At 34.6% G+C, this 24,817-nt stretch overlaps 1 pseudogene; it reads left to right on the top strand.

Moving 5' to 3' along the window:
* The first annotated feature begins 7,608 nt into the window (after positions 1–7,608).
* LOC128129087 (uncharacterized) lies at positions 7,609–8,567 on the top strand (annotated as a pseudogene).
* Positions 8,568–24,817: the final 16,250 nt, after the last annotated feature.

Here is a 24,817-nt window from a genome sequence, read left to right as displayed (position 1 = left end):
ATTTTAAGTAGATAGTAATTGTAAATTTTGCATTCTCAAAGTCATTAGTGGAGCGCGTGTGGTTAACCGGCACACTAACATGGACTTGTGAGAATGGGAAAACGTCTAGACATTATGATTACGACATCCGTCTTCATAATTGTTTAGACACACATGTGAGCTATCTAAGGAAAGGTGTGTGATTTTGATAAATTCTTATCAAAGCAATCTTGTATCAGAAATCTGAACTTTGGTAAAAAAAGTCAATAAAGTATTGATTTCTAGAAGTCCAGTTGATTTCTGAGTACATATCAAAGCTAGTGCGAGCATAAGTGTTATGCTAGTGAGATAATAATCGTTGTGCTAGTGGGAGCATGATTAGTATGATAAGTGTTTCAAGTTAGCAATGTTAATTATAGAAAACAAAAGTTTCAATTCGCTTTGAAAAAGTTGTTTTGCTAAAGTTAAGGGAGAGGATTTTATACTTCATTCCAAATCTACATGCTTAGATTGAGATTTTAATCATCTTTAGTCAAAGTCATATATGAATGTTATGTTGGAATGGTTCAACATAAGGAAATTCTATATATGTTGCGTTCTCAAAATTCGATTATGATTACGACATACCTCTTCATAGTTTGAATTGTGAGAACATGGCAAACAAACATTTATAGCATGAATCGTATCCTATATGCTTCAGGTATAGGATTGATCACATGTGCTATAATATCCATTCTAAATTTTTTCCAAATGCCTAAGGCATTAAGAGGGAAAAAGGAATAGAACTGGATATGACTAAAATAAGTAAGCAATTGTCGAGGACAATCTGAGGTTTACCAAATATTGGTTGCTCATGGAAAATTGGAAATATATAGTTAGGACCATATTGACATATTCTAAAAAGTGGCAACTCTTGTTCAGAAGTGATAGTCAAGGTGGCGATATGGAAATGTTTCCATAGGTGGAAGTTGTTCTTTAAATATGTGTAAGATTAGAAAACTTAATGCAAGAAGGATGTGCAAAGGAGTGTACTTTGAAATTGTGACTTCATTTCCATGGAATTGATCTCCATTGGAATACTTTGTAATGTGTGTTGCCAAGTCTTTGTGACTTTTGGGCATAGTCCTTACAAGAGGATCATTGCATATAAGTTTAGAATCTAAAAGATTACAGTAAATGGGTATTCGTACATTTACAATAAGGATTGGGATTGTGAAATGAGCATCATTGAAATATTGTCAGTCGATCTATTTTACAAAGTAAAGATCAAAGACAAACATAGTGTGCATACTTGGGATATGACATAACTATTGTTTGGAAATATATAATATGCATGCTTGGAGCATAGCATGTCTGCTTTTGTTAATTCAAGTATTAAGTTGATAAATCAAAACATTACATGAATAATGAGTAATCAATATGGTGCTTAGATAAAAGGTGTTTTTTATTTACAACTAAAGTGTTGGGGCCATGTAGGATTAGTATTATTCTTGTGTTTCACTTTGCATGTTTTGACTTACAGAATAACTAGGTCATTCTTCACGAAAGACTAAGTTATTCAAACCATCCACAGTCGATAATACATTGGAAGTAGGTATTAAGGCAAGACTGTCATGAATTGGGTTTGTAGATGTATGAAGTGTTTAGACATAGCAAAAGTTTGCTGCAACATTCATGAGTGCTCCTGGAATGCGATTCGAGTATTGGATTCAACCCACGCTCATTTGAATCACTTCATGGATTTTATCACGGGTGAATCATTTGACGATAATATCGTAATGTGACATCCCTAAATTCACGGTCATTTTAAAAATTTTATTTATGCTTATTTTAAAAATCAGAGTACGTCTTTTAATAAAAATGTTGCGGAATTTGTTCCCAGAAAACAAAAACACGACAAATACGTTATCAAAGCATTTCTGATGAAACTTGTTTTATTCATTTTAAAACATTCGGGACGTCATCGTCAATACAGAAAAATAAGCATAAACAGAACTTACATTTATTTACACTAGTGATCTATATCTCCTTATTCTCTTAGTGTAATGTAACTTCATATCGTCACCTGTGATAAAAGTAAACTGAGTGGGTCAGGTTGGGAAACCTAGTGAGTACATAGGGTTTTCAACCCACAATAATATAGTTAATTTGTTTCTTCACATAATACATGTCAAACAATTAACCCGATTACCCATCCCCATTTTCTTCATTTAATATTCCCTAAAGAACTGTCTTAAGGTTCATCTCCTATCATATTTACCACTCATCTCTTTACGTCGCACTTCCTTACATGTTCATTCCTAAGGACTTTTCCGAAGGATCATCGCATACATCGCATAGACAGTAATGATTTAGGGATTACTCCCTCCATACGTGCCTAGTAAGGGTTGGAGTATCATCGCATGAATACGTAGTTACAACATCTCCAGAACTCGTAATTCATAGTAAGGGTTAGAGTATCATCACGTGAATACGTAGTTACAACATCGCTTGAACTCGTAATTCATCACCTACAGGTTATGAGCCTACTGGTGTTTTCATGGGGTTGTCTAGAATAGTCCGTGGTCGCCATCTATACTCTGGTAAATGACTACATCGCCAAATTGTCGGTTAAGGTTATGGTATCTCCTTTCATCCTACATCACCTATTCATCATCATCTATTTACCTAATTATCATCACCTATCTCTCATCATTTTATTTCATCACACACCAACTACTTCATCTACCCATGCTTTATCCCAATATATTTGTAGATATAAAATAAATATATATTTAAATCATTGAAAATATGTATAAAATCATTCATCCAGCCTAGACAACAAGTATTCAAATAATATGCACAAATTGCCCGTAATTTATATAAAATACTTCATATCTATGTGTAAGATGAAAGTAACTGTGCACTCACAACACGTAATTTATATTAAAAACTTCATATCTGTGTGTAAGATGAAAGTAACTATGCACTCACTTGATAAGGTGATGACTCGGTACTCGGACAACGCTTTGTTTACTTTAAAATAATTTGCTTCGACGAAACCTAATATTATTACTACTAGATTTTAGTCTAATATTTATCGTGACTAATTATTATGATTATTATTATTATTATTATTATTATTATTATTATTATTATTATTATTATTATTATTATTATTATTATTATTATTATATAAGCGTTTAAACAATATTTTCCAACCACTATGTATAGACAGGGGCAGACATAAACCACCGGAGGGCAGGACCATTTTGGCATATAGCACTTATGAAATCCAACAACCTTATGCGGCTTTTTAAACCAGATTTCCCGTACCACGAGTAGTTAAAAAGATATTATAACGACACTTATATAATTCATATTAATAGCCCAAATATTTATTATAAGTTCATAATAACAATACTAATTTTAAATATAAACTATATTTAAAATAGGGTAAGCATAACCTACTTACAAGGGCGTTTTAGCTAGGAGTCGAGCTCTACAGGGGCAGAACTTCGTCGCTGAATCTTTCTAAGAAAGATTCGTGCAGCGCTTCAACGCTCACCTTACTATACTAAAACTACAGAAAGAGAAGTCGAATCACGAGGGACCGAAATGCTCGGGGGATAAGAAGAGAAAGACTCTTGAACCAAGAGAATGGTGCAAGAAATATGAGAGTCCAATGCTCTTATTTATAGTAATTGAATTTACAAAAATTATCCTCCATAATTACTTAATGACCTTATAGTTATATAAACGACTAAACACCCTTCATAGTACTATTTTAAATAGATTTAATGTTTTTGTACTAAACTAATGTTGAAAATACTCAACAATAGTCTTATAATGACCGTATCGTCGATACCTTTCTAATGATATATACATTTGTATATATATATATATATATATATATATATATATATATATATATATATATATATATATATATATATATATATATATATATATATATATATGGTTTATACTTTATTTTAATACGTAAATATGCAATTATATTTTATAACTTGTTCATACGAACTCTATTTTTGACGTTATTGATATCCACGTGTAGGCAGGACCGTACCCTGCAACTTTCATTTAGACTCCGTCGGTTAATTTTGACTTTCTTTTTAAAGTTATATTTTTAACAGGTCGGGACATCAAAGGTCTGTTAAAAATTCATAACTTCTTCATCCGAAGTACGTTTTCGTCTGTCTTTTTACCGTTGCGCTACTATTAATGAGATATTCAATTCTCATTTAGGTTGCATTGGCCAAAAATCGATCGATCTAAAATTCGAATTTCAGGTTGTGCATTGTTATGCCAAATCTTAGAAAAATCATAACTTCCTCATACGAAGTCAAATTTTGACGTTCTTTTTTTTTTGTATGTTCTCAGTTTACCATTTACTACAACTTTTGTTTAGATCACTAAAGCTAAAAAGTTTTATATCGTAAATTCACTATTTACGTCTCCCGGTGCCGTGCCGGTTTTGCCGTAAAACTTCGACGGGCCATAACTTCTTTGTTATAACTCGGATTTCGGCGTTCTTTATATGTACGAGACCCTTGTGACATATAATATGACTTAGTTAGGATTATTCATGCTAAATAATATTCTATTAAAAAGTCATTTTTGACGCTTATCGTCTCTAGATTGACTAGCCTGGATCTGCGAGCGTTACACTTATATTCTTCAAACCTAGAGATATGACTTGTTGACTATGAGTTGGTTATACATTGATTACACAAAAACACATCGGTAACTGGATGTTATAAAACGTGCCTTTGTGTATGATTTAACAAGTAGTAGAACAAGCATATGATTCGAAGTTTATCCATTCCTTTTACCCTCAAAGGGATAAAAGCGATATCTGTGTGCCCCTCGATGATTTAGTGATGACAAAATGTAACTGCCCGGCCGGGCCTGGACTGATTTGATTTGTTCAATTAGTCAGTCGTTATAAATCGAAAATCGAGAAACAACATATGGACATAGAGGATGATTATATTCCATGTCTCAGTCCATATGATATCTAGAATGGAGGAATATATGATCACTTATGTAATGGACGCATCATTGATTTGTTCAGAGTTCAACAACAACTTTTAAGAGCTACGATTGTTGGTCAGGTTGTGAAGTTATACTTGCAATAATAGTTATTAGACTTATCCAAGTGGGAGACTGTTAGATTAGTGTCTAAGTCCATAACTATAATTGGTATATACTTGACCCGACCCGGCATGGTCCATTTGGGTTGCATGGCATCGGAACATTTGGGTAGACCTTTTAATGAGAAGAAGATATTTGTGACACATTAATATATTATAAGTTCTAATATATTAATATGAAATCATATTATTTAATTAGTATTGATCAAGAATTAATTTGGAATTAATTCAGTGATAAAAAAGAGACTAATTAAATATATGGGGATTGATTGTGTAAATCATTGATTCTTATATATGTGGGCTTATGATCCATGATTGCTTATGTTGGGTTTAACCCATGTGGTAGCCCATGGATACTCCATAGAGGTTAAAACCCATGGAGCGGTAAACTCATGGGTTACATGGTGTAACCCTAATGTGCACACTATATAAGGACCCCTTTAGTTCAAGAAATGCACTAATATATACACAAGAGGGCAAGCCAATTTCTATGTACTCGTATCCTTTCTTTCAAGTTATTCCAAGTGTTCTTGGTGTTGTGTGAACCATTTGAGGTGTCACACTTGGGGCACTAGGCTCTTAAGCTCCATGAAATCAAGCTACATAAAAGAGGTATGTAATTCTACTAGTTTTTATATCATATGTAATTTATATTATGCTAGTTAGAACAATACTTTGGAATATCGATATTTGCATGTATAATAAAGAAAACATAGATCCAAGGTATTTAGGGTTGCATGTACACCATAGGAGTGTTAGAATGCTCAAAACCCAACAAATAAAAGCTGGGAAAAGGAATTGATTCCTTTTCTCTTGTTTGGTTAATAAAAAAAAATTAAGGAACTGGGAAATAAATCAATTCCTTTTCCATTAAATCCATTCTTTATTTTTAAAAGAGAAAATGGAGAAAACAAAAAAGAGGGAGTGACTGAGAATAAAAAAAACGGAGAAATCACTTTACCCCCATTCGAACCCTACTACATACAATCAATCACTATTTTTCAAGGATTTCCATGCAATCGGCCCACATACGTCAACATACTTAATCTCGTTTTCCCTACATAAGCCGATACATATGGAAAAATCATTCACGACTGTTGTGTTACTCGACTCACGCCTTCTTTGTAGCTCTTTCTTAGTCGATTTTGGAACCATCATCTTCCAATTCAAGGTAATATTCCTATCCGTATATAAAATTTGTTAACATCTTGCTACGAATTGATTCTTTATACAAGTTTGTATAAGGTTTTTGATGTTAAAATTGATTCTTGCTATGTTACAAGCAATTGTTTGTCACTAGATAAGTCTTGAATGTCAAAAAGAAAGCAATGAATCCTTTCATTGATTCCAATTTGTTAACAGGTTATGTATGTACAATGGAAAGTTGCTTTACTGTTGCAATTTTTTTTTTTTTGGAACTTTTACCCTACTTTGAGTAACAATGAAATCTTCATACTAGCTCGGAATAAGCAGATTTTTTTCCCAGATTGTACTCCTCTATATTGGCTACAATATAGTCTCAAAAAACAGCTTAATTGGTTAATATATGACTGAGTTGAACACCCTTAAACAGGGGTTGTTAGGATTGTTCTACATTGTTACAATATTTTTTATAATTTTTGTCAAACTTTGAACCATCATAAAAGTCTCATACGAGCTCGAAATTAGGTAATTTTTTTCCCAAATTGTAGTCCTCTGTGCTGTTTACACTTTAGGATAATAAAACAACTTAATTGGTTAAGATATGGCTAAGTTATACAACCTTAAACAGGGGCTGTTACGACCGTTGTATGTTATGACAGTATTTTTTATAATTTTTATCAATCTTTGAACCATCATAAAATTTTCATACAACCTCGGAATTAGGCAATTTTTTTCTAAATTGTAGTCCTCTATGTTTTCTACGCTTTAGGATAATAAGACAACTTAATTGGTTAAGATATGGCTGGTTATACAGCTTAAACAGGGGCTATTATGACTGTTGTATGTTATGACAACATTTTTTTATAAATTTTATCAAACTTTGAACCATCATAAAAGTTTCATACAACCTCGGAATTAGGCAATTTTCTTTTACAAATTGTAGTCCTCTGTGTTGTCTTCACTTTACGATAATAAAACGGCTTAATTGGTTAAGATATGGCTCAGTTATATAGCCTTAAACAGGGGTTGTTATGACAGTTGTATATAATGACAACATTTTTTATAATTTTTGTCAAACTTTGAACCATCATAAAAGTTTCATACGACCTTGTAATTAGGCAATTTTTTTTCCTAATTGTAGTCTTTTGTCTTGTCTATGTTTTAGAATTAATAAATAGTTTATTTGGTTAAGTTATGACTAAGTTATACAACCCTAAACAAGGGCTATTAGGATTGTTGTATACTATTTTGTATTCATTGTGGTGTGATAATATTATGTTTAATGGTTGAATTACTATTTCAAGCATCTATTTTGTAAACATTTTTTGTAGGCATGACAGGGCGAAACAAACACACATGGACTACCGAAGAGGATGCAAAGTTGATTGAAGCATTGTTGGAGCTACATGTATCTAGAAAGTATGGTGGTGCCGACAACGGATTCAAACCTGGCTATTTGAAGGCCGTGCAACAATTATTAGATGTAAGTCTTCCTAACTCGGGTTTGAAAGCAGAACCTCATATGAAATCGAGGATGAAGACATGGAAAAACCATTTCAAAATCGTGTACGACATGGTAGACGGAACAAACACGAGTGGATTCGGCTGGGATACGGATAAATGTTGTGTTCATACTGATGCTGAAGTTTGGGATGAGTACATAAAGGTACTATAATGATTATGTTTGTAGTATTTTTTGCATCATTAAAACATATTGTAAATGAATAGTAACCAATTAATTTTGTGTCATTCTTGTAGATTCATAAAGGTGTTGCATGTTTTCGTGATAAACCATTTCCATAATTCGATAACCTATGTAAAATCTTTGGTAAGGATAGACCTACTGGTCATGGAGCTACTGGTCCTGGAGAAGATGCGACTGAAGAGACACAAAGAAACTCACATGTTGATGTGGAAGGGTTGGAAGATATTGTTGAAGAGACGCAACAAATTGCTCTTGGAAATAATAAACGCAAAAGGCCTCCAACGGATGACACCGAAAGCTCTTATAAGGATGCTGCGAAAGATATGAAAGAGACTTTCAAGGAGGTTGGTGAAAAACTTAATGAAACAATATACAATATAGGAAGGCAAGAAAATAAGGAAGCATGTGATATGATAGATAAAGTTATCAAAGATATAGTATGCATGCCAAATATAATTGTCAAACAACGAATTAAGGCAATTGACATGTTTAACAAAGATCAATTTCGTGCCCGGGCGTTTTTTAAGATGATAGAAGAAGAAAAGATTTGTTACATGGAAATGATAGGGTATGGATCAATATCATGATTAGGTTATTTTAAGTTATGTTTTTTGTTTGGTTTTTACGAATATTGAAATTGACTCTTTGCACATTCTGTATCGGAAATAATTATGTTTTTTTAGTTGTTAGAAATATTGAATTATACTTTTAGTATATCCTTCATAGTTTTTGAATAGTATGATTTTCATATATCTTTATAATCTATTTGTAAGTTATTCATTTATATTAGAAATATGTTTTCCAAAACAATATTTATAAAAAATAGTATTAATTGTTTAGAAAATAAATTATTTAGTAACAATTAATATAAAAAATAATAATAAACATAAAAGATGCATATTTTGACTAATTAAGATGTACATCATAATGCATTTTTATAAAAAATATGTTATTTGAAAATGAATAAACAAGGTAAAAACACTCATTTCCATTTTATTGATTAATACAACCAAACAAGAGAAATGATTCTCAAAAACATTTCTCTAGTGGATTCTCAGTTCTACCAAACAGGGGAGTCAATTTTCTTTCTCCAGCTTAATTCTCTTTCTCTGCATTTCCATTCTTTGCAGCAATTCCATTTCTCTGTACCAAACGCACCCTAGGAGTTGAATTCAACGTGGAAAGCTCACACTTATAAATTGGAACACATAAAGTATACATCCCATGTATGTGTTTGGTTCTACAAGTTGACCAGGTTAAACTTTAACTTCTTAATAATTCCTTTGATAAAATGTATGTGCAGATACACGAAGTAAAGAATTACTTACATGATTGTGAAGTGTAGCTGCATTTCAAGAGGTTAGGGACTTATCCTTTATACAATCATGAGAGGCTTAGGACACACGACTTTATGATAGTGTCAAGTTGTATTTCGCTAGAAATTTTAATAAACTAGTATGTATTTTACTTTTAGGCATTCAGTTAGGTTGAAGGGTACAATTCTTAGAATACCCAAATTCTCGAGTATTTGAATAGTTTGATACTAAAATGAGAATTTAATCATTTCGACATTTTCATTTATATACTAGTTTGGTTTGTTTAAATAAATCTAAGTTAGTTCATGGGTTAAACTAAAGTGGGGGAGGATTATTAGGGATTTTAGTGTCACCGGACATTTTGTATAATTTAATCGAACATGTGAACTAAGGTGTTTAATATTTGTACTCTATAATACATGTTCGGTAAATACGAAGTGCATGCATATATAAAATCGAATTATGAGCCAGTATGGCATAAAGACGGGGGTCAAGGGGGTCATATCATTTGTAGGGTCCTAGAGGCAGCGCCCTTAACAGGGTCCAAGGGGCAGTGCCCCTGGCGGTGGAAAAACCAAATTCTAGTGTGTGATTATGGTAAGATTGACAAATCTTGTTAGTTTTGGAAACTATTGATTAAGCAACATTTCGAGATTTCACTAACTAATTTAGAAGATAAAACGTTAATCTATCATGCATATATATATACAACTCCTATTTTGAGTTGTATACAAACCTTTCTTAGCTCTTCATCTTCTTGAATAAACTCATAAATCTCTAGTGATTTGGTTTGTGTTTCTGTGCCTAAATACACAAATGTTCCTTTGGATTATCCTAGACTGGATTTTTTGTAACCCAGACATATTCAGAAAGTAAACTTATACGGTCCATTAAGAATCGGGTTCTCAACCATTACCCTACTACTTATATTACTCCCCAACAGCGGGTAGCTGATAACGAAAAGTTGTAACTTTTATTTGTTATATGAGTGTTTGACAAAAGTATTTGGAAGGTTTTGAAATTTGTAAATTTACATAAAATGACAAATGTTTGAAAAAGCTAAACACATAAATATATTTTTAGGACAATTATGAAAAGTGATTAAAAAAGTTCAATATTTTTTTTTCTTAAACGCTGCATGAAGTAGCTTTTAGATTAATAGTTTTTTGTTTAAACTAAAAGTTAAACGATCGTACTCTGAAACAAAACTATTTGTTTAAACGGAGTTTGTTTTTTCTTTTAAGCTAAAAAATAGAAGCTTGAAAATGCTCGCTACCAAACATGGCCTAAATGTGATAACCGATTGGCCACAACCTAAACCAATAAACATGGTCTAATTGCCCACAGCCTAAACCAATAAACATGGTCTAATTGCCCACAGCCTAAACCAATAAACATGGTCTAATTGCTTTATGATTTTGCTTGTAAAATAGAAACCAGTTTCTTAACAAATCTACTGCCACTTGTATAAGGGACAAAACAATAGTTATAAAACATCGGTAGACATCTAACAATAGTGATAAGTTATTGTTTCTGTCTAACCTATATGTACACAAATACACATTAGATCCGGTCTCAAAAATTACATAAAAACTTAAGCGGATCTCAAACCGGGAACTATTGAGAGTCCTAGATTTGAACGTGTGTCTCGTCTTAACGTTTTAGCTTGCAAAGATAAATATTGGGCTTTTCTCAAATTTGGCCCAAACATTGGATCATTTAACCCTTATAAAAACAAACAATGAAAAAATCGTTTGCAAAGGTGAAGGTTAGAGTCAAAAGCGCAAAAATCATTGCTCGATTGGTACCAAAACTTGTTAGTGAGTGTTCTACTTCCATGAAACCTTCAGTTATCGTTGGTACTAGAATGTTAGAAATCGATTTGTTCGTTTAAATGTCGTTTATTTTCATTTTTTGCCGGGTTAATAATGTCCATTTGCGGTGTATGTTAGCATGATTAGAAGTTTCTAGAGTTTAGTGTAAGCGGATTGAAAATTCAAGCGTAACCTAAAATAATTAAATAAATCTAAAGCAAAAAAGTAACCCTCATCGTTTTGGTTTTGAAGATGGTTTGTGTGTTTGTATCATGAATTGGTTTATGTTTTTTTGCGTGGAGAATATAAATCGATTTCTTAACAAATGGGCTACCATTTGTTTTACTTGATTTTTGTTGGTAATTGGAATTTGTAGCACCATGAAAACCTGAACTTTATGTTTTTGACATTGTCTTCATCAATCATTCTACAGACAAACTGTAGGGGAGATGGCAATGCATGATGCATATTTCAGTGGTCAGTTTGATGGTATGCTATGTTTAATTTTTGGGAATAATGACTTAAAAGCCCAACGAACTTTCCAAACGATTCAAAAACCCCAATCATGTTTTGTCTGTTCAAAAAAACTCAACGAACTTAACCTTTTGTCTAAAAAGTCCAACAAATTTCCAAACCGTTCAAAAAAATCCCAATATTTTTTTGTTTAAGTTCGTTGGGTTTTTTTTGAACACTCAAAACATGATTGGAGTTTTTTTAACGTTTTGGAAACTTCGTTGGTCTAACAAGTCATTTTCCTGATAAGGTAATAAGCCATGTCATCTGTTTTTCTTATTTGACTTTCAGAAAAGTGTAACTTAGTTGGACTTTTTAGACAAAATGTCAAGTTTGTTGGGTTTTTCTGAACAGACAAAACATGACTGTATTTTTTAAACGGTTTGGAAACTTCATTGGGCTCCTAAGTCATTTTCCCTTAATTGTTTTCCATGCTTTGAGCAAAATCGAGATGTTAAAATGATAAGCATCGATTGTTCGTTTTAGGTGGTGATAAGACCAATGGTTTTACTGATCAAAAGAACATGAGACTCTTTGAAGCAAGGAGGAAGTCACATAAAGCTATAATATTGTCGAACTCTGTGAACAAGCCACCTGCACTCAAGAAAACATCTAGAAAATGAAAGAGTTTGATTCCTATTGGAAAAGCAGTTGGTGGCTACAAGAAGGCTCAGAAGCATCAACACAGGCATTGTGGTTTAAAGAAAAGGAGTTCGGAAGTTAATAACAAGCCATTTAGGTCAAAGACACGCACATCTAAAGAAGAAGCAGAAGCAAAAGCAGAAGAAGATGAAGAGGAAGATGAATCTGAAGAGGAAGATTATGATAATCTTCCTACGGAGGAAGAGTTGGATAAATATTTCATGGACTTTGATTACTCCACTTTGACTGAATTTGAATCTGAGATTGATAGACACAAAAAATTTATTGAGAAGTTTGGTCCGGATATTGTATTAAGACCTTCTAAAGAAGATCTTGAACGCAAAGTAGCTATTCCTCCTGATGCAAATTTATTTGTGGAACTAGATTTGTGTTCACGGCTAGAACCTGGAGAACCAAGCTGGTTCAGAGATTATATCCTTGAGAAAAGGAAAAGTGAGTTGATGTCGATTTATTATTATTATTATTATTATTATTATTATTATTAAGACATTCTAACACGCAATCCCTTTTTTTTTTTATCAATCAGATACAGGTTTATATTATCAACCAACCAATGTGAGTTTGGTTGTTTTCTTTTAATTGGTGTTTTTGTTGTCATTTGAGAATGAAATGAAAATCTTTTTTATTATGTGTAAACTCAGGAAAAACTTGACGAGTTAATTGGTTACAAGTTTGAGTATACCTGGTCACAGGTGAGCTTTGCTTACTTTTTCTTGCTCCTTAAGTTTCTGGTGGTGTTGTTGTTGTTGTTGTTCGGAATAAACTAAAGCTTCCTTTGTTGTGTAAATTCAGAAGGAGTTTAACAGGATGTTTGGTTACTCGGAATTGGACTCGGACTCAGACTCGGATTCCATCCTAAAGACACCAAGACGCTAAAAGTAATTAATGGGATTCTGTCATTTTCTGTTCTGCAAAAACTTGATTATGATGCAGTCGGTGGTCAAAAGTAGTGTTGACCATCATCTTAAAAAAGTAACTTTTTAGTTTTCTTTGAAGAAAGTATGTCATTAGTTTCTTTACTTCTCCTCAAAGGTTGACTCTGCCCTGTTTTGATGATGCTTCTTTTAAGACAGACTTTTCTTTTGTTGATGTACAACTTTTTTTTTTTGGTTGTTTTTGCTTACCCCTTGCAAATAAGTATTACTATATATAATCAATTAGTTTGTTAGAGTTGAAGACTTCTCTTCTTTATGACCTTTTGGATACGGATGAAATTAATAACTGCAGTTTGAGAGATGACTTTAGGTCAGATAAAGTGATGCAAGTGTTAAAATATAAGTTTGGATACATGGTAATTTTAATGATTGCTGAATGTACGTTGCCATTTTAGATTTGTCCTTATATTGCAAGAGAATTGTGATGCTCGGGTTTAATGGCCCTTATGATAAGGAATGAGGGGTTAATGTGCAACATGGAACTTCTTTTAACATATTTGCTCTTTTTTTCTTGGTAGATTAATCAAATAAACGAATATCATCAGACTTCATTATTTTCCTTCATTCACTTCTCTCTTCGGTTGCATAATCTAATGGAGGATGTTTTCTGATTTGACTGATACCCATGTTGTTGCGTTGTGTGTGAGGTTGAACTGCTATGGTCGGTCATTTCATAACAAATGAAACGATAAAACATTTACCTTTGATTCACTAAACTTGTGAAATACACATCCGTTGTTTGGGTTGGTTGATGTTTTTCTACGTCATATAGGAAACACATCATACATGGGCAGAAACTTAAGTTGGTGGTGGTTATGAAGAAAGATGGCAGATAGAAAAAGAACAAGTATAATTTTAAACCAACTCTATATATTTTTTTTTATTTCATACTATTTCAATTATTTATGCTTAAAAGCTAGGTAAACATAATGGCTAAGGATTACAATTAATGCTAAAACATTACTCAATGCATATACTTCAAAAACTTAACATGTATCATAAATATCTCCGTCTTCAAGGGCTTCGTGAAAATATCTGCTAGCTGTTTTTTAGTGATGCAATGCACCAACTCAACTACTTTATCATTGACATATTTTCAAATAAATGGTACTTTATGTTGATATTCTTGCTTCGACAACGTGACATAGGATTCTTTGAAAGTAATATAGCTCACTTTTTATCAACATATATTTTAGTTGGATCTTTACCTGTGAAATAAAATTCACTCAAAATATTCTTCAACCATATAGCTTGATATGTGCATGTTGCAGCTGCCATGTATTCTGTTTCACAAGTTGTAAGAGCAATGGTTGCTTCTTTGATGAGAATGAAAACAATGTTGAACTAATAAGAAATGCATATTCAGAAGTTCTCTTACCTTTATCCATATCTCAGTGAAACTTTGTATTTGTCGTGAATAACCCAATGGGTTAGTGTTTCATTATATAGATGGCTTTACAACAATAGTATATCAAGAATACTAAATCTAACTGACTATGTTATCTTCTTATCTTATTTAACATTCCCCCACAATCTCAACCGATTTGAGGTTTAGATTGTGTTTTAATTTGTCTAGCATGTTGCGAGTAGTAGGCTTTGTGAGACCATCTGCCAAGCTGATCGTTTGAAGATATGAATCGTACATCTAGAGCTCCCATAACTACCTTTTCCCTTACAAAATGAAAATCGACTTCTATATGCTTATTTCTAGCATGAAACACCGGATTTGCTGTCAAGTATGTGGCACCTATATTATCACACCAAAGCACAGGTGCTCTTCTTTGATGGACCCCCTGCTCCTTGAGTAATGATTGTATCCATGTAGCCTCAGCAGTGCCATTAGCTAAAGCTTTGTACTCAGCTTTCGTACTTGATCGTGATACAGTGGGCTGCTTCCTTGAACTCCATGAAATCAAGTTAGGTCCTAGAAAAATTGCAAAGCCTCCTGTGGGTCTTCTATAATCTATACATACTGCCCAATCTGCATCAGTGAACACACTAAGCAGAGTTGATGATGATCTTTGAAATTGTAGTCCTACAGTTGATGTGCCTTTAATGTATCGCAATATTCTCTTCACAGCTTCCAAATGTACTGTAGTGGGTTTAGACACATATTGACAAACTTTATTAACAGGGAAGGAAATGTCTGGCCTAGTTAACGTAAGATATTGCAAACCGCCCACTAAACTTCTATATTTAAAAATGTCTTCGTCACTGAGAGGTCTACCAAGATCTTGAGCAAGCTTATCTGTTATTGACATGGGAGTTGAAATACTTTTACAATTCATCATATTAGCCCATTTAAGCAGATCAGTGGCGTATTTGTGTTGCACAAGAGTGATCCCCCCTGACTTGTGAAGTACTTCAATTCCCAAGAAATAAGTTAGACGATCTAGATCTTTAATAGGAAAGGAAGAAGATAGTATACGAATGAGGTGATCAATAGTTGTAGGAGACGACCCAACAATGACGATATCATCTACATAAACAAGCATGTAGATGGTAATAATAGGCGTTTGCATGATGAACAAGGAGGTATCAGCTTTGGAAGAGCTGAAACCAAGGTGATGTAATCTTTCACTAAGACGAGAGAACCAGGCTTGTGGTGATTGTTTGAGACCATCAAGTTCTTTGTTTAACTTGCATACAAACTGTGGATGACTAGTGTCTTCAAAACCAGGAGGCTGCTGCATATAAACATCTTCGTCTAAGAAACCGTGCAAGAAGGCATTATTGACATCGATTTGACGCATGTGCCATCCACAAGATACGGCAAGAGAGAGGACCAAGCGGATGGTGGCTGGCTTGACCACCGGGCTAAATGTGTCCTGGTAGTCTATCCCATACTGTTGAGTAAAAACACGAGCTACCAAACGTGCTTTATACTTATCAATAGAGCCATCAGGATGATGTTTTACTTTAAAGATCCATTTGCAGGCAACGATATTGACACCTATGGGACGTGGTACAAGAGTCCACGTTTTGTTGGATTGGAGAGTAGCAAACTTAGCCTTCATGGCTGCTCGCCAATCAGGAGATAACAAAGTGACACGAAAAGAAGTGGGAGTGGTCACTGAAAACGCACACTTGGTTGGATCATAGCAAAACGTCCCATCAGTAAATTTTCGAGGAAATACCTTACCAGCTCGTCCTCTAGTGTTCATTGTTGGGGTAGTCAAGCTTTGATCAGCTGGAGCTTCTTCGACATGAGATGGAACTGTGGATGTTGGAGAAGTCGGTGAAGTTGGAGGTGTCTCTAGCAAAACTTCTGGCGGTGAAGGTGAAGGGAGTTCTAAGGTGACTTCAGTTGCTGTGAGTGGAGTGGCTGCATCTTGAGATACCTGATGTGTTGTGTTGGAGTTGTGGATACACATGGCAATGAAACTTGCGAGTGTGGCAAAGAAGTAGGTGTTGTATCTGCATGAAAATTGTTAGCCAATAAAAGTGACAAGTCATAATTCCGCATATGGTCATTTAATATAGCCGGTTCAGACTAAGGAAACGAGGTGGATGAAGCCTCACTGGAAGGAACAGAAGAACAAGAGGCAGTGGCATAAGGAAACTGTGTTTCCTCAAAAATAACATCACGAGAAATATATATTTTGCCAGTGAGTTTGTCTAGACATTTGTAACCTTTGTGAATTGAGCTATAGCCTAGAAAGACACACAATTTAGATCGAAACATGAGTTTTTTGGTGTTGTATTTTTGCGAATTCGGCCAACATGCACATCAAAAAACACGTAAGAACGAGTATTCAGGGTTAATTTTGAGTAATCGAAAAATAGGTATTGTGTTGTTTATGGTTCGACTAGGCATTCTATTGATCAAGTAGCAAGCAGTTAGGAAAGCCTCATCCCAATAACAAAGGGGAAGAGACGATTGAGCTAAGAGCGCTAAGACTGTCTCAACTATGTGGCGGTGCTTGCGCTCAGCGACTCCGTTTTATGCTGATGTGTGTGGGGAAGAGACACGATGAGTGATGCCCACTTGTTGAAAATATTTATGTAATCTCTGATACTCGCCTCCTCAGTCAGATTGCACATAACGAATCTTAGCTTTCAAAAGACGCTCAACATGATTCTGGAAGTTATAAAAACCTTGTTCAACATCAGATTTATTTTTGATAAGGTAAATCCAAGTGTACCTACTAAAATCATCCAAGAAACTTACATAATATTTATACCCTCCACTGGATACTTGAGCTGGTCCCCAAACATCGTACGAACCAACTTAAGTGGAGTAGAGGTGACACGACTCGAACTTGTATAAGGTAATTGATGACTTTTTGCACATTGACACGCGTCACAGACACTTGACTCACTAGATAAATAATCTGGTTTATTTGAATGTAAAATGGACTTGACAGTAGCAGGTGTTGGATGACCGAATCGTTGATGCCACTGTGAAGATGAGACCTTGACACTTGAGGAGACTTGACGGGAGTGACCTGACGAACGAGTGACTGGAACAGGATACAGACCCCCTTTGGTTCTACCGAATAGTAACACCTTCTTCGTTGCTATGTCCTTAACAAAGAAAACATTAGGGTAGAGTTCAATAAAAACATGATTATCAGAAACAAGACTTTGAGCAGACAATAGGTGTTTGTTGATGTTAGGAACATGCAAAACATTTTTGAGAACAAGAGTTCGACCTAAACCGGGTAATAGGGAATGACCAATATGTGAAATTGACAAACTTGCACCATATGCAACTTGAACCTGGTCCTTTCCATGATATCGTTCTTGCACAGTGAGACAATCCAATTCATGAGTTAAGTGATCAGTGGCTCCACAGTCCAACCACCATGGATTATCAGGATGATAGTTTCCTCCTATCACACTGTTGCCGCTTTGATGTTGTTGTTCTTTATCCTGGTAACCATGATTAAACATGTTTCTGCAATTCAATGTAGTGTGACCAGGTATGCCATAAACTCGGTACCTTGGTCCTCCATAATTTCGACCGCATCCGCGTCCATGTCCACGTCCACATCCCCCTCAATAATTTCCTCGCTGGTAGTTGTTGGAGTGGTTGTTGTACCCATTGTTGTTGGGACTGTTGCGACGAGGAGGGTTCATTGCATCTTGACGAGAGGCGGTGTTAGCGGAAGAGGTAAATTCAACAGTATTCCCCATAGCTTTGGCCTGAGCTTCATGAGCAATTAAATAAGAGTAGAATTCAGGTAGGGTTACCTTGCGTTCGTTGCTCAGAACGGTGATTGCAGTGAAAATATCACTGTGTCCAGGTCCTAGCCCAACTAATATGTAGCCAATAACTTCTTCATCATTCATAGGTTGACCGATATTGGCCATGGTGTCAGCGAAACCAGTCATCTTTTGCTAGTATTCAGCGGCACTCATGTTTCCTTTCTTTATTGTGGAGAGCTGCGTACGAATCTGTATTGAATTACCGCGATGTTGGGCTGAGAACATAGTGTGGAGCGATGTTCACAGTTCTTGTGTTGTGCTAGTGCAGCGAATTAACTGAGGGAGGACTTCCTCAGTCATGGAGGATAGAAGGCCTCCGATCACAACCTGATCCCGGATTACCCAGCTCTAATAATCTGGATTTGCTTGTTCTTTGACAGCAGCTTCTGTCTCTTTGCCAGCCTCACTGGTTCCTATGGTGATTTTGGTGGCTGGTGTTGGTGTGGTTCCATCAAGGTGACCAAAGAGTTGGACACCACGAAGGGTTAGAACGACTTGTGCTTTCCACAGCTAGAAATTAGTTTTAGATAGTTTATAGGAGATAGCTGTGGCGATGGTGGTTGACTTAACCGGAGCAGACATGATTAGAAAGATTTAGAGAAACTCTTTGGAAGGAAACCAAAAGAGCTGGGAAGATAACTAGGGTTTGAGATAGGCAGATCAAGCTCTGATACCAAGTGAAACTTTGTATTTGCCGTGAATAACCCAATGGGTTAGTGATTCATTATATAGATGGCTTTACAACAATAGTTCCTAAATACATGGATCTGATCACATACAAAGTATAACACGAATACTAAATCTAACTTACTATGTTATCTTCTTATCTTATTTAACAATCTCCACCATAATTGCCATCAGAATTATGAACCAAATTTGCATCTTGACAGTATGTGTAAAATAAACCATGATTCAGTGTACCTTTTATGTATCTTAAATTTCTTTTAGCTGCAATGAAAGGACTTTGCTTTGGCTTCTCCATGTATCAACGAGTCCAAAACATTGGAACGTTCAACTTGCTGGTCTCGTACACATGAATATATGCATGAGTAAGAACCAAGTAATCCTTATTGCTCCGTGGTATTGAAGTCATTTTTAGTGAAACAAAGAGAGTAATATTTCAAAAATAATATATGAATAACTAATATATTGTTTAGTAAAATGTTTTTTTTAACTTAAAGTAAATTTATAGTAGTCTATACACATAATCGCAGTCAAATTTTATAAGTTATCTGCAATTCATAGTCCACATTTACTGAAGAATGCAGTGTATAGTGTACTAACTGAGAGCACAAGAAATGACTGTTCGAGTTGACAAGTCATTGCATCGAATGACACCACAATACACTAGGAAAAGAAAATTGTTTGACTTGACAACATTGTTTCAGTTACAATATGGTGCCGCTATAGATAATTGTTCATATCCATTTTAATTGTATCACATTACAATTTTACCTTGCAACTATGGACTCACCTGTACCACTTACAAGGAGCAACAAAGAGCAAGTCAGTTTGGTTCAATCTTGGATCGTAACTGTAGAGGAGGATTTTCCACCAGGTTACGCATAGGGATGCGTGGAATCTTTTAAAGAATGTCCCACACTTTTAGTATGCATGTTAGTTATGTTGTTTGTTTTCGTTAGTTACGTTGTTTGTTTTTGTACGTGTGTTTTGTGAGTTGTTAATGAATGTCCATCACTTTTAATGTATGTTTTTTCGTTAATGACAAGTAAAAATTAATTTAGAAAACACCACCATAGTCATTTCATTAAAACATTAACCCATAACTACTACACGAATAACTACTAGATAAAATGCAACTGTGTACATGAATAACTACTACATAATACGACATAAAAAGCAAACGAGGTACATGAATAACTACTTCTATTTGGGAGGTAACAGGACCACCCTTTCATTTGGTATTTCCTAGTGCACATGTGATGGTATAGGATTCACCGTCTTAGATCCGAATGCAACTCAATACACAACAGCAGTCAATTTATAATCAACCATTTCTTGAATGGCTTCAAACGTATGGTTTTTTAGAGATGCTATAGCGTGCCCACATGGTATACCAGTTTTTTTTGCCATTTCCCACAACTGCATACCCTACGTTGATGTTGTACTTTCATGGTGTCGAAATTGTCATCGGCTTCAAATGTATCCCCATACATACGGCTTGCCACCCAATGATAAGACTTGTTCACACGCTTTTGAACGTTATTCTCAACATAAGGGGTCACTCCAACAGACATTCTCCCTGCAATATTTGTTAATTTATAAATAATAACACAATAAAAAAACACACTATAAGTATAAAGCTACCTGCAATTGCATCTCGTTCATCATATGTCGATTGTATCGAGTTAATGATTAACTTAATTATCGTTGTTATAGGTAACTCATGTGTGGATATGGATATATTTTTCACAATCTCAGGAAGATCAATCAATTTCACATTGTAACGTAATTTAGGGAAAAATGCGCGTGCCCATTTTGGAATTGGTATATTATTGAAGTAGAAAAGTGCACTCCTAAGGAAGGTGCAGAAAGGTGGATTCCTACATGAACTTTTCAATCTTTCCAAACACAAGTAAAAACCATGAACACTATATGTACTGCATGACTTCCAAAACAACTTTTCGACTTCGGTATCATTGTATCCAACAAAATCTCATATATGTCTAGCTATATCTTTAGGACAATACCCATGATACGAATCTGGGTAGACTCTCTCAACGACAAAGTCTATTTTATCACATAGGTTTTCTTATGAAACCAACCTCTGTATCGTCACCTAAACACTCTTTTAACTTCATCATGAACCATTGCCAAGATTCCTCACACTCTAAGGTTCCCAAACCAACAACTAAGAGTAGGGATTCATGGCTTCTGTCCAAAACCACCGCAAAGTACATTGTTGTCAGATAGTTGCGAAGTAGGGGTAAATAACCCACATATATTAACGGTATCATGCACTTAAGGAAGGGACAGATCTGTATAATAAAAACATACTTATATTAGTGGCAAACCAAATGTAAACGAGGTACATTACCTACAACTATTAATTAACTAAATAAAATAAAGACGTCATACCACGCAACCTAAAGCCACGAAACATAATTGAAATTGGTTGGTATCTGTTTTCTTGATGGTTGTGAAGGTATTAGGATTTGATCTTTCAAGATTATGAAAGAATATTGGTAGGTGACAAAAGCTTCTTTCGGTGTAAGTACTCATTCTCACAAGCAATGATAGTGTTTTACAATCATCACACGAATCAAATTATAAATATACAGTAGTTGGTGCTTGTCTGCGGTTCATAGTTCAACTTTTTGGATTCATAGTCAAAGCAGTTGATTTCATAGTCAAACTTGACTGATCGACAAGACAAAAACTTGTACTTGTCTGCAGTTCATAGTTCAACCTTTTGGATTCATAGTCAAAGAAGTTGATTTCATAGTCAAACGTTACTGATCGACAAAACAACACATTGTACTTGTCTATAGTTCATAGTTCAACTTTTTGGATTCATATTCAAAGTAGTTGATTTCATAGTCAAACTTTACTTGTCTACAGTTCACAATTGCAAAGGTGAACATGTCATTAGGATATCCGGTACAGCTAAAAACCCAGGAAGATTATTTTACGCTTGCTCAGATATGTTATCATGATCTTTAGTTCCTTAATATTTACGCACTCATATATTTATATGACTACTATTCTTATTGTTTATATTTATATTTAGAAGGACCAAAATGTGGGTTTATTAGTTGGGTTGATGAAGAGAAGGACCAGTATTCTATGGTGATAGCTAGGGTAGCTAAGTCTAATAAACACTTTCAATCAGAAAGTAAGAAGTTGAAGATAGCCTTGGTTTCTATATATAAGTTTGAAGTTGTAACGTCAGTAACTTGGTGTATTTGTTGTTATGTTTTAAGTTATGAAGTTGTAGCGTTAAAAAAAAATGGTGGAGTCGTTGTTATGTTTTAAATGTTTAAGTACTACATTTTGTATGAAATAATAATTTTTTAACGCTTGATAATCAAATCCAACATTGAATATTATATATAGAAATATTAATCCGACTACATAGGACTATCACACGATCCCCAATAAATTTTTGCCATCCTAAGACAAAACTCTAAAGCTGCAGTTTTTGGGTCAATAAGTTCACATATTGGTTGGCCTGAAACTTTTTGTTCCATAAACATACAAACGAAAACACAGCAATCTCCCTGCTCACTAATCTTTTGGGGAACATTTGTTTCAAAAATGAATTTCATATCCAATGGAATCCTTGGGATGTTCCTATGTGCCCAGTAGTTTATCTTGTCTAAATGATTTACCACCCAAGCAGCAAATTTGGTAAAGGTTCCATCATAATCGAATTTTTCATAAGTACTCCTACCGAGACTATCATAAATATGCACTTCCATTGAATCCAATCGTAGTTCCCCAAATAACCAGTGATTAGGAAATGAATGGATCGGCATTAGGACCTACAAAAAGTTTAAGATAATAATTATTTTTACATAACACGATACAAAAACAAACGACAATAATAAAATTAATTTCTAAAATTAAATAGCACCAAGTTCAGCCATTTTTCACCCTATAAATAGAACATCTCCCACCTTCATTTTCTTCACACTTTTCCCATTATTTCTTCTCTTTACTCTCTCTTTAGAACCTCTCTCTAGCCCCGAAACCCCCAGAAAAGCCTAGGGAACCTCCCTAGCACGAGGCGGAAGCTCCAGAGTGCTCAACGGCTCCGAGAAGAAGAGCTTTTCGTCTCGGGAACGCTGCTCCAAGCAAAGCCTGGTTTTCTATAAAACCCGTTGTAAGTGAGCTACGGCTACACTATTTTTAATATAGCTTTTATTTAATTCTAGGAACGTTATTAGGAACTTATAATAAGTACTTGGGCTATTATGGGTTATATAAGTATTGTTTAACGCTTATATAATAGTAATAATAGCTAGACTATTAATTAGTCTCGGCGAATAGTATACTAAACTCTAGTGGTAATAATACTAGGTTTCGTCGAAGGAAATTTTTTTTAAGAAGCGAAGCATTGTCTGATTTCGGAATCACCACCTATTCAAGTGAGTGCATGGTCCCTTTCATCTTACACATAGATATGAAGTATTTTATATAAAATACGTGCTCTGTGTGCATACTATTTGAATAATTGTTGTCTAAGTTGGGTGAAAGATTTCTTTATACACGCTTAAAATGATTTAAACTATATATGTATTTTATATCTACAAATATGTTGCGATAAAACATGGGTAGATGAAATAGTTGGTGTGTGATGAAATAAAATGATGAGACATAGGTGATGATACGAAGGTGATAACAGTTAGGTGAGGATAGATAGGTGATAATGAATCGGTGATGTAGGAGGAAAGGAGATACCATAACCTTAACCGACAATATGGCAATGTAGTCATCTACCAGAGTATAGATGGCGACCACGGACTATTATAGACAACCCCGTGGAAACAGCAGCAGGCTCATAACCTGTAGGTGATGAATTACGAGTTCAGGCGATGCTGTAACTACGTATTCATGTGATGATACTCTAACCTCTTACTATGAATTACAAGTTCAGGCGATGTTGTAACAACGTATTCATGCGATGATGTCCTAACCCTTGTGGGACATGTATTGAGGGAGTAATCCCTGAATCAATATTGTCTATGCGATGTAGGCGATGATCCTTAGGGGGAGTCCTTAGGAACAAACATATAAGGAAATACGATGTAAGGATATGAGAGCTAAACATGATGTATGTAACGCCTGTGTTTCCGGGCCTATCATTAATGTTGATATAATAGTCTAGGTTAACCTTTGTAACCCGTTTTGAAATAATAGAAGTGTATTATTTGAGTATTATGTGTTTTGTGCTTAGTTGCTTAATTATGTGGTTGGATTAATTAAGAATAAAAATAAGCGTCAAAATTTAAGTGTAAAATAAACTTGATATCTTTGGATAATGTTGTAGTAGTTGAAACGAAGTTTCCGAAAATATATAGAACGCCCAAATCTGACTTCGTATGAGGAAGTTATGATTTATCGAAGTTTCGGCTTAGCGGTATGCAGTTTGAGATCAAGCGGTTTTTAGCCGAAACAATCTAAACGAAAATCGAAGATCTTGTTGTTGGTATCGAAGCGATGAAAAGTTAGGCGAGAACGGACGTCAAACGAAGAAGTTATGAATTTATAACGAAGTTTTTCTGTCCTGACTTATTAAAAATAAATAATAAAAATAAAGTCAAAATTAGCCGACGGAGTCTAAACGAAAGTTGTAGAGCGTAGTCTCACCTACGCGTGGATATAAAGAACGTCGAAAACGGAGTTCGTATGAAGAAGATAT

Source organism: Lactuca sativa, chromosome 9, assembly GCF_002870075.4.
Source record: "Lactuca sativa cultivar Salinas chromosome 9, Lsat_Salinas_v11, whole genome shotgun sequence".
Lineage (NCBI taxonomy): Eukaryota > Viridiplantae > Streptophyta > Magnoliopsida > Asterales > Asteraceae > Lactuca > Lactuca sativa.
This window is presented reverse-complemented; position numbering and strand designations above follow the sequence as displayed.